At 57.1% G+C, this 8,144-nt stretch overlaps 1 protein-coding gene across 9 annotated transcripts in view; it reads right to left on the reverse strand.

The window, feature by feature from the left end:
- BRD1 (bromodomain containing 1) overlaps positions 1 to 7,999 on the reverse strand; it is a 58,490-nt gene extending 50,491 nt beyond the window's left edge. For 6 of the 9 annotated variants that reach the window (XR_010835983.1, XR_010835984.1, XM_067010459.1 and 3 more), the window contains exons 1-3: positions 7,772 to 7,999; positions 3,397 to 3,476; positions 1,919 to 2,222 (exon numbers count right to left, since the gene is read on the reverse strand). The gene's annotated coding sequence lies outside the window, so the exon portion shown is untranslated. The remainder of the gene's footprint in view (positions 1 to 1,918; positions 2,223 to 3,396; positions 3,477 to 7,771) is intronic. The other 3 variants (XM_067010456.1, XM_067010457.1, XM_067010458.1) reach the window with 3 other exon arrangements.
- Between the last annotated feature and the right edge of the window lie 145 nt (positions 8,000 to 8,144).

Here is an 8,144-nt window from a genome sequence, read left to right on the forward strand (position 1 = left end):
GGGGGCCGGGGGTGGGGAGGGGAGGAGGGGGAGGAAGAGGGGAAGGAAACCCAAGGGTTTCACAACTTATACAAAACTCAAAATGGATTATGAACTTTAATGTAAAGTCATAAAACTTTTAGGGAAAAATGTAGGAGAAAATCTTTGGGATCTCGGGCCAGCCAAAACGTTCTTAACTTGACACCAAAGGCAAAAGACCAAAAGGAAAATATTGATCAAGGAGATCTCACAGAAATTTAAAACTTGCTCTGTGAAAACCCTGTTAGGAGGAAAAGACAATCTGCAGACTGAGAAAAAAATATTTGCAAGCTGCCTATCTGACAAAGGACTAGGATATAGAATGTATAAAAACTCGGCAGTAAAAAAATAATACAACTTTAAAAATCAGCAAGAGATATGAAGAGACATTTCAGGGAAGAACATATACAGACGTCAATTAAGCACATGCAGGGAATTCCCTGGCAGTCCAGTGGTTAGGACGCCACGCTTCCACTGCATGGGGCACGGGTTCAGCCCCTGGTCGGGGAACTGAGGTCCCGCATGTCGCGTTAGCCTCTAAAACACGATGAGATATCACACCTATTACAATGACAAAGTAAAAAGTTATGACCACAACTGATGCTGGCAAGGATGTAGAGAAACTGGATCACTGATACATGCTAGTAGGGATGTCAAAAGGTAGGGCTTAGCAGTTTCCTCAGGAAGTAAGCATGCAACTACCATATGACCCAGTAGTTGCTCTTTAGGCATCTATTTCAGAGAAATGAAGACTTCTGTTCTCACCAAAACCTGTACACAAATGTTCACAGAATCTTCATTTGTACTAGACCCAAACTGCAATCAACCCAGATGCCCTCCAGCAGGTGATGGCTGAACCAACGGTGGTCAATCCACGCCACGGAACGCTATTCAACCGTGATGCCTGAACAAAGGGTGATCCAGCCACATCACAAAGGGACGGGTATTGACACTCCCACAACGACGACGCAGATGAGTCTCCGGGGAATTATGCTGAGCAAAACAGCCAGTCCCCAAAGGCTACTTACTATTTGATTCCATCTATGGAACACTAAAATGACACAGTTTTAGGAAGGGAGGACACATTAGTGGTTGCCAGGGATTAGTGACAAGGCCAGGCAGGAGGGAGGTGGGTGTGGTTATAAAAGGACAAAATAACAATCCTTGTTGGAACTCTTCAGTATCCTGATGGAGATGTCACAAACCAACCTGGCTGATAAAATTGTACACAATTTCACACACACACACACACACACACACACACACACACACACACGTAAAACTAGGGAAACTGGAACAAGATCAGTGGATTGTATCAGCATCGCCCTCCTGGTTGTGATCTTCTACTTTCATTTTATAAAATGTTAGTTACCACTGGGGAAACCTGGCTAAGGTGTCCAAGGGCTCCTTTTTAGTATTTGTTAGAATTGCATGTGAACCTCTAATTATCTCTGTAAAATTTTCAATTAATAAAAATCCTATTGCTAGTAATGTTCTCTGAAGAAATAACCAAAAGGCAAAGAGCATAAGAGCGTCGTGCTCCTGTGAGAACTGTCGATGCCGGGGAACGGGGCACAGCTGGCGTCCTCCCACAGAGTCGTGGGCTCGCCGTTAAAAATGACTCCATGCGCGGCCATAATTGGTGTGTCTATGTGTAAGGAGCTATTTTGTTAAGCAAAAAGAGTACATATAGTAAAATCTTTTTTTTTTTTTTTATCGACAGCCTTGTTTATAAAACCTGAGCAAGATATAGTCTAGTTGTTTTCAAAGTTATCTTTTCTGGGGTATGATCATAGATATAGATAGTTCTCCAGTTTTCTTTATTTTAGTGTTGGCTGGACTGTTAATAGGGGACAGCATTCCTGTTACGATTAGGCTTGCTAGATGAAATACAGTATACCTGGTTACTTTTTTTTTTGGCTGCGTTGGGTCTTTGTCGTTGCGCGGAGGCTTTCTCTAGTTGCGACGAGCGGGGGCTACTCTTCGTTGCTGTGCACGGGCTTCTCATTGTGGTGGCTTCTCTTGCTGCGGAGCACAGGCTCTAGGCGTGCGGACTTCAGTAGTTGTGGCACGTGAGCTCAGTAGTTGTGGCGCACGGGCTTAGTTGCTCCACGGCATGTGGGATCTTCCCGGAACACGTCTTGAACCAATGTCCCCTGCATTGGCAGGTAGAGTCTTAACCACTGCACCACCAGGAAAGTCCCCTGGTCACATTTTTAAATCAAGACAAACAACAGTTTTTTAGTATGAAGATGTCCCAGGCAATATTTGCACTTTTATCTGCTAATTCTGGCAATCCTAGTTATAATCATAAACTCCGAGTCATTTCCACCTTGGAAAATAAAACAGAACTAGCCATCATGGACTGGTGGCCTCCATGCCTGACGTCTGGGGGCCAGTGTGTGAGCCTGCCTGAACCCTCTGCCCCAGTAAGGGCCTGCTCCCACCTGGGCATCCCCTCCCCAAGCCCTGAGTCCCACGTACTCTCCCCAAGGACGCCTCCTGAGATTTCCTCGGCTCTCTCCAGCAGCCTCTCTCCCACGAGGGTATCCTGTCTCCATCTCTTGTCCTCCCTGGACCCCAGGGCCCTTTGTCCTCAAGCCCCTCAAGCCCCTCCTTGATCTGGCCCCTTCCTACCCGGCTCACTGTCCCACCATTCACACGGATGTCTCCCCTGCCCCAGGGCCTTTGCACCTGAGCACTCTGCATGCGCCCTCCAGCACCCCACCCCGGCCACACTTCCCCTCTTTCCCCTAACTGGTGGCACTTACGGCTGTTATGTCTCCCTGCCTCCTTCCCTCAGGAAGGTAAGTGAAGCTCTGTTCCCACACACTCCTGTCCCACGGGGGTCATCACTACTTGCTAGGCATCCCACCTGCAACTTCTCTCCAGATCAGTGCCTTACCGAACCCGGCCACTTTCTCTCCAAGGCCCTCTGGAGTGCCTCCTGCAGGGACTATGCTCCGCACCTCAGTGCCACCCCAGTCCCTCAAGTGCCCTCCTCTGCACCCCAGGAAGGGGCCAAACTCCAGCTGAGCACCCCGGGATCTGTCCCATCGTCACTCCCACGTCCCCACCTTCTCAGCCGGCTGGGTGGCTCCAGCCTTGGGCCCCGACCTGGGCAGGCTCTCCCCATCCTTTGAGAGGGGGCACCGGTCTGGAGGAGCAGGGCACCTGGCAGATGCAGCTCTCCCCCCCCACCCCTCACTGTCCTCCTCTGCCCCATCCAGAGGTGGTGGCACTACCATCATTCCCACTTCTCAGGTGGGGAAGCGGGGCCCCCAGAGATCCTATAGCTGCAGGGTCGACCGGGGGCCCGGTGGGTGGCCCGTGACGCCATCAGTACGGGCTCGGGGTCACTGTTCCTTGCATACATACCCTGTGCCGGGGGGCCCTGGATCGCCTGTTTCCGGTCTTCACTCCCCAAGCTGGCAGCACCAGGACATCAACAGCACCTCCTGCGTGGAGACAAGGACCATCTGGTGCCACCGTGAGGTCCCAGGGCCGGAGGAGTTAAGTGTAGGCCCGGCAGCTCCTTAGCCCCAAGGGAGGAAGGCCACGCCCAGCCCTGCGGCCCCTCCGCCCCAGAGAAAAGCCACCAGGACACGTCACACGTCTACCACAAGGGCTGGAGCTCTCCTGCCTCCCACAGCACAGCACGAAGTGACGATGAAACCGGCTCAACAGTGGAAGCCGCAGAGGCACTTCACTTCCTCTCTGCTGGGCCTGGGGGCCTGGAGCCCCACTCTAGGCCCCGCCTACCCCAGGAGACTGGAGGGGTGCTGAGGTGATACCTGGTTGCAGGGGTACCTGTGTGGGGATGGTACGGAGCCTTGCCCCCTCCCTGGCTCTCCGGCTGGCTTACTGGGGCTTGGAGCCTGGAGCAGGGTGGGAGCAAGGCCACGGAAAGGCAGGTGGGCTGGTGGGCGGTCAGGAGTGAGTCTGTGGCCTTGGGGTCCTTCCTCCCATCCCCAGTCCCTCCTGTAGCCCGGACCCAAGCCTGGGGGGGCTCACTCTCCCCCCTCCCTCTTCCACCACCCCCACTCCAACCTTGCAGCCCCCCAAACCCTGAGGGCATCATCCCACCTGGATTGGGCGGCCACAGAGCACCCAGGGAAAGTTTCTCCTCCCCAACCCACGCTGCCCAAGGCCTCCTTGTGCTCCAACACCCCCACACACTTCCTTCCAACCCGCAAATGCCCCAGCTCCTGGGAGGCCTAGGGTGGGCGCAGGGTGGGGAGGGCAAGCCTGGCCTTGAAGGGCCCGCCCCCAGGTGAGGAGCTGGGGTCAGCGTTGCAGAATGACTCAGGGGTTCAGTTCAGAAGAGCCTTGTGGAGGGCCCCCCAGGCGACCCCGCTGATGCCTCCGTGGCGCGGGTGGTCCTTGCAGGGGTTCCCAAGCCCCTGCCCACCTGGACCCAGAGTCACACCCGAGACCGCGGACAACTCGCGAGCTCGCCCGTGGCTGGGGCTGTTCTCTTCCTGCTGCCCCGATTCCACACCAGCTTCAGGGAGACACCTCGGAACCTCCCCATGGGGCCCCAGCACGGCGCCCCAGACCTCGTGTGAACCAGCCCCGCCCCTGCCGGCTCTGTGACCTCGGGGAAGCCCTCACCCGCCTCCAGCTCGGGGGCCTCGTCCCTGACGTGAGCAATGACACTGCCTTCTGTGTGGGGTGTGGGGTCCCACGGACAACGGGGACAACGTGGTGAGGGCCTGGTAGGTGCTCGGCGCCCTGGAGCCCCCTCCTGCAGCCTGACGGCTTCCCTTCCACCTGGACCCACCTGGGGTCTTCTTCCCCACGTGGCCTGCTGACAGAGCTGTCCTCCTCCTGCGCGCGCGCACGCACACACACACTCTTGCTGCCCTGAAGGAAAGGCAGGGACACGTGCTGAGGACAACAGAGGTGGACCCCTTTCACGGTCCCAGAACCACAAAGCCCCGCACTCCAGGAGGAGGTAACCGTGGACTCTGAGTTCTCAGCTGCAGGGCTGCCCACGGCACCCACAGCAGGAGACAGGAAGGTGTCCACCCCCAAACCACGGTGCTCCATGGTGCAGCCGCCCTCACTTCAGGCCCGGCCCTCAGGACCCTAGAGGCGGTCACCAGGGCCAGGGGGCCCAGCTGCTTCCACACGTGACACCATCAACCTCACGGTCCCCGAGCTGGGCTTGCAATCTCAATTCACATGTGAGAAACTTGCCCAAGGTCACGTGACCGGGAAGCTGAACACGGGGTGAAACCCCTCCGAGGCCCACAGTGCGGCCCACATGGACAGAGAGCCATCCGGGCCACCGCGGGTGCTGCAGGTCAGTCCTCTGCCTCGGTGGCCTCAGTGACCTCAGAGCAGGTGGTCGGTCACTCTTTATTCCCCACGTTGCCTGAGCGTGCACTACACATAGCGCTCAGTACCAGGCAGGGCACAGACCCCTCCCTCTTTCCTGGGTCTCCAAGTGTGTGCTCAGAACTTGATAAAATCCAGGTCACACTTTTGTTCAGTTTAAATTAAAAATAAGATCCAGCATCTTGGGCACACAGCAAGTGCTCATCAAGGATTTGAGACACGAATGCCCCGCAGATGCTGACAAGGCCACACGGTGTCCTGACTCACTGGAACAGTCCAGTTTATGTCGGTGTCAGTCTCATGAGTGTAGCGCCCTATTTCATGCCCACGGTGGCCCCATATGGCCACCCTGGGTACAGAACAAAATCCTTCCTAGGTGAGGTCAGGACAGGCCACACCTGACCGACCGGCCGGATGTGAAAGGTACACGTGGATGAAGGACAGAGGATGGACCCGGTGAGCCCCTCGGGGAAGAGCCGCTGCCATTCTGCCAGGAGAATCTTTTATGTCCACTTCAGATCTGTGCCGGGCAAGGGTGGGGACTCAACCAACCCATCCCACCAAGACTCAGGGAGCACTCCCTCTTCTCAGCACTGGGCATCATACGTCGCACAGGAAGAGAAGGCCCTGCTCTCCTCGAGCGTTCATTCTACACAGGGAGTCTGACCGTGAACAAGTCAATGTCAGAGAAGAATGAGGCTGGGTGGGGCACTGCTTTACAGGGAGAGACCAGGGAGAGCCCCCCGCCCCAGGACAGCGACATGTGGGCAAAGATCTGAAGAGGTAAGGGGTGAGACGGACAGACACCCGGGGAGGAGCATTCCAGCCGGGGGAAGAGCCAGTGCAAAGTCCCTGAGGTGGGACCCACAAGAGGACCGTGTGGCTGGAGCAGAGTCAACCAGGGCCGGGCAGCGTCAGGGCAGCAGGAGTCAGGCAGTGTGGGCCTGGCCACCATGGCAGTAAGAACTCTGGCTTTGACTCTGAGACAGGGACCCCCTTGAGAGAGTCAGTGGAGGAGTGGTCAGCGGGGGAACCAGGTAAGAGGCTGCTCGTTCATCTAGCGCAGGAGTTGGCAACTTTTTCTGTAAAGGGCTGGACAGCAAATATTGCTAGCTTTGCCAGTCATAGGGTCTCTACTGAAGTTCCTCAACGTGGCCTGCATGGCAAAAGCAGCTGCAGGTGGTCCATGAAGGGCTGGGCACGCCTGTGCTCCAGGAAACCTCCAGTGAGAACACCGACATTTGCATTTAACAGAATTTTCATGTCGTGAAATATTATTATTTTTCTCCCCAGCCATTAAAGACTGAGAAAACATTCTCAGCTCGGAGTCTGAACCAAAACAGGTGGCGGCAGGATTTGGACTGTGGCCATAGCTTGCTGCCCCCTGAGCTTTACAACATCCACCACTGCCCTGGGCCAGGCAGCATCCAGCAGGCAGCGCCAGCAGTGAGAACAAAAGAGCAAAACCCTGCTGCTACTGAGATTTGGTAATAAATAAGTAAATTAGAGGGTGTGAGAGGTCCTAAGTTCTCCCCTTCCTGGCTCAGGCACAGAAGTCAGGTCCCTGAGGCTGGAGTACAACCAGTGGCCAAGGAGGCAGCCCGAGTTGGGAGCGGGTGGCGGTTGCGGAGGCCGCGGGAGGTTGGGGAAGGGAGCCACGGGGTGGGGGGGCGTCATGGAGGCTGCGGGAGGGTGGCAAGGCGAGCCACGGAGGGGGGGGGGCGTCATGGAGGCCGCGGGAGGGTGGCAAGGCGAGCCACGGAGGGGGGGGTCATGGAGGCCGCGGGAGGGTGGCGAGGGGAGAAGGGCTCTGGGGAGAAGGACCCCTTACATGCCCGACTCACCCCTCTGAACTAGGCCAATAATTGTTGAAAGACTTCCTAATCATTACATTAAAACTTAGGAAATGAACGTATTTGTCTCGTTTTCATACAAAATAAGTTGTAGTCTAAAACAGGGTGACAAAGAGGGGCCTCTGGGCCAAAATCACTGCAGAACTTACTTGGTCTGCGCATAAATTTGTATTAATAAGCTATTCGTGAAATGTCCGGATCTTACAAATAGCGAAAGCGAACCTGAGTTCCGTGTGTTCAGCACCTGCTGCGCTGGGCCTCCCCCGAGCGGCTGTTCGGAAGCCCCAGCCCGCCGGCCCGGGGCCTCTCCGGCGCCAGCCACTTCAGAGGAAGGGGCTCTGTTCCCCCGGCCCCCACAGGGGTTAAGTTTTAATCCCTGTTCTCCGGCGAACGAGGCCGCGCGTGGCAGCACCTTATCGCCTTAGACTTAAGGGCTTAAGTGCACCCAGCACGTCGCGCAGAGCCCTTCGGAGCCCCTCTGCGGGAAGGACGCTCGGCGTGTTCCGGGGTAAGCCGAGCTCAGGGCTCCCGCACAGGTGGGCTCCCCAGCCTCTCACCTCCCGAGGCTCCGCGGCCGGCCGCTCTGGGGGCCGCGCCCCGCACACCTGCCGGCACCTGCGCGCACCTGCAGGCAGAACCGGGCGCCCGTCACGCCGCAGCCCTCGGCGCCCCGGCACGTATGCGTCCGGTCCGCCGCCAACGGCCGAGCCACCAGCAATACCGCGACAACCCACCCCGCCGAAGACTCCGACCCCGCAGCCGCCCGGCTGGCCCGACCCGGGAGCGGGGGGCCGGCGCGCTTGAACTGCGCCTGCGCGGTCGGCCTGCAAGGGCCCGGGGATGGGATTGCGCCTGCGTGGTTGACCCGCAACGGCCAGAGGGCGGGACTACGCCTGCGCATTGAGCAGCGCCTCGGCCACTCGAGCGGCC

This window comes from Kogia breviceps, chromosome 12 (assembly GCF_026419965.1).
Source record: "Kogia breviceps isolate mKogBre1 chromosome 12, mKogBre1 haplotype 1, whole genome shotgun sequence".
NCBI classification, from domain to species: Eukaryota; Metazoa; Chordata; class Mammalia; order Artiodactyla; family Physeteridae; genus Kogia; species Kogia breviceps.